The sequence below is a fragment of the Dendrobium catenatum genome, unplaced genomic scaffold (genome assembly GCF_001605985.2).
Source record: "Dendrobium catenatum unplaced genomic scaffold, ASM160598v2 fragScaff_scaffold_1019, whole genome shotgun sequence".
NCBI classification, from domain to species: Eukaryota; Viridiplantae; Streptophyta; class Magnoliopsida; order Asparagales; family Orchidaceae; genus Dendrobium; species Dendrobium catenatum.
The window spans coordinates 221,212-224,829 of NW_021319481.1; positions in this window are offsets into that span (position 1 = coordinate 221,212).

Here is a 3,618-nt window from a genome sequence, read left to right on the forward strand (position 1 = left end):
GGCTATCTACTGAAGGACCTAGGGTTCATTCCTTTCTCACAAACAAATTTGATTAGAGTGATGTTAATTGAGTCCTTAGGAACACCGCATTCTATCAACACCAGCCTCTCGTCCAATCACTAAATCGAAATGCCAGAATTATTCAACATGTCCTTAGAACCTCTATAATACCCAAACCTGACGACCAGATCAACATAACCCCAATTTTATCTATCGCTACCCATCTTATCATGTCCAACACCAAATTCGATGAGGCCAATTTGATTATTGATTACATTCACCATATGACTTTCGTTCGCCTCCCTACTACTCGCTGGAAACAAAATCTAGCTCTTGGTCATCTTATAGGATACATCCTTCTAAATAAATACCAACTAACATATCCTGGTGAACCTGATAATATTCCAATCTTTTATACAGATGCCTCTTTCTGTATTCTTTTCCATTGGGGATAAGAGCCAGAAGAACTCGGCTTTGATGAAGAAGAAGGAGAAGATGCCCCAATAGTAGCTCCATCTCGACTACGATGACATGCAGCTCCTGCACCAGCTTATCCTCACGATGATTTGGTCAAACGCTTCGACCAACTTCAGACTCATCTCGATGCACACATCCAAGAGCAACAACAGCAATATGAGACCGACATGTAATGGTTTGGGGAACGTTTCACCGTGATTGATCAATGATTTGATACAATCCTTCACTATTTTCAGCCAAACCCACCTCCACCTCCAAGTGATCAGGATCCTCCCCTTTGAAGTGTATGTGTTATATTTTTCTTTCTTAGTGTTCCTCTTTTTGGTGCTGTCAAAAGAGGGAGAAGGTTGTTGTAGTTTGTTTGTTCTTATGTTTCCATATGGTTAAATATAATGCATTTCCTTTATTTCGTACTGCATTTTCCTTTTTAGTGTTTTTTCTTGTTCTTATGTTTAAATTAAAAAAAAAATCACTTTCAAACTTGTTTACAACAAACATTATTAGACATCACCAAAAAGGGGGAGATTGTTACGACCCATGACCCCGAGTTTGAGATTTTGATGATGATAGATAATGTCACATGAACTACTTTTCATTGAATATCATTTATGGTTTATTATTATACATGAGTACTAACATTTCAGGAAGATCACAAGCCAATCAGGACAATGAGAAGACTAAAGTCTGGTTAGATTAGGAGTATAAGTTTGATAATATAATTTGTTGTTTATTTTATTTTTTTTCTTGAGTTTGGCCATAAACTGCATGTAAGTCTGAGCAACCGTGCACACACATAGGGGGAGAGGGTTTTAAAAGCAAAAAATGCAAAATTTCCTTCTCTTATGATCGTGCTGTATGAGTTTATTTCGTACTGTACGATATGAGCTTGTAAAATGATTTTTGTGAATAAATCGAACCGTACGAATAATATCATACTGTATGATGTGTTATAAATCTAAAACCCTCGCTGTCAAATTAACTTAAGTAATTTTTTCTCCACCGTTAGTACTGTACGAATAACTTCGTACTATACGAATAATTTCATACTGTACAAATAACTTCAAACTATGCGATCTTTTTTAAATACTTACTTAAATTAACCCGTGATTAGTGGAATAAATCAAGGCTTCATTACTAATTGAAAATTGTACTGTACTAAAACATTTATACCATACGATGAACAGAGATGAATTCTGATCGTCCCGGAGATTGTCCTGGACAATCCTTTATTTTTGTCTCATCGTACTGTACGATGTATATCGTACCATACGATGAACAGAGATGACATTTAATCATCCCAAAATTCGTCCTAGATAATGCGTTGATTTTGACCATTCATACTGTACGATGTATATCATACCATACGATGAATAGAGATGACATTTAATCGTCCTGACTATCGTCCTATACGAGTAGTAGTGTTAAGGATCGTACAATATAATTTTGTATCGTACCGTACGAATTGATTTTGAATTATTCGTACAACTTTGTACCAGAATGAAGCATGTTTATACATGTCGTACTGTACGATTATAACGACTACTTTGAAAATTTAAGGGATTTTAGAGCCCATTTTATGTGTCAAATTTGTTATGTTTTTTAGTGAGAGACAGAAAGAGGGGAACATGATTAAAGAGGGAATCATTGGGAGATAGATCTTGAGAAGTTTTAGGGTTTGAGAGAGGAAGGAGAAGGTGAGCTTGGTGAGGGACAAGAGGTGTGAGGGAGATCACACGGTTGCTCCATACTTGTTGCATCTTGCTCCTCCTGTGGCTCGGGAAGAACTTGTGGGAGGCTCTCTGAAGAGGAGACTCTTCTACATCCGTGACCTTGAAGGTACTCTGCCTTCTCCAGGAGGGAGAAAAATGAGAAGGTTCTCTATCGTCATAAGGAGGGTGAAAATAGCGCTTGGCACTCCGCCACGCCGGGTTGGTGAAAGGGAGTATTGTAAGGGCTTCTCCGCCTTGCCAAGGGGGGAAAAAGGAGAGCTATAGTGTGTAGTAAAATTCCCGAAGCGGAGGACTCCGGGGAGTGGACGTAGGTCATGGTTTGACCGAACCACTAAAATTCTAGTGTGTTTTTTCCTTATCGCTATTTACTTTTACTTGCACTTAATTTTCATAATATTTGCTTGGTGAAATTTGTGGAAGAAAAGGATTCTATTGTTGCATGTTGAGTTCAATTATTTAACTTCATATTAATTTAAATTTTCATGTTAAAAATTTAAAAACATTAAAAAAATTAGAACTCCTGCTTAGGTTTTAATTATTGCAACAAAGTTTTCACAATTCACCCCTCTTTTATAGATCTATTTATTTCAATTGGTATCAGAGCCTGTTTTCAAAAATAGTGTTTTAGAAAACCTTGAAAAAATGATCATGTAGCATTTTGGAAATCGTAACACCACGGAGGGTTATTCAATAACCCGTCTGCCTCTTTTTGATAACATCCTGCTTGATTTCTGGAAAATTAGAATGTCTATCTTTTTGCAATATATTTATTATTGCATGTGGATGTTAGTCAATGATGGATATATTACACCTTTTAAAACTGTGAATGGAGTGAAAACTCCAGTACCTTTTAATGAATGGGGAAATGAGGATAGGGAATTAGTCAAATTGAATGCTAAGTGTTTAAATTGCTTTTTCTGTGTATTAAAGTCTGAGGATTATACGAGAGTATCTACCTGTGCTACTGGTAAGGGGATTTGGGATAGATTGTGCATTACATACAAAGGAACAAGTGAAGTAAAATAGTCTAGGCTTAACATTCTATTGCATGATTATGACCTATTATAGATAGGCCAGGCTGATCCTAGATAGGCCAGGCTGATCCCCAAAATGATGTCCAAAAATAAGTAATTCCTAAACAGATCTGACGACAGATTCTTTCTGATTTGAGCCTATCGTCATGGCCGATACAAAGTCGTTTAGGACGATGTGAAATAAAGATGGCTGCCTTAACTTGGGATGCCCTAATTAGGTTTATATTTTTGAATAGATCATCCAGTCAGAAAAACTCTAAGAAATAGTCAGAAAAACTCCCAAGGTGTGTGTGTGCAAGGTTACTTAGTATCAGGAACCACATTGATTACAAAGGACTCAAGAAGGAAAAAATACATACTATGAATTTCCAGTGAGT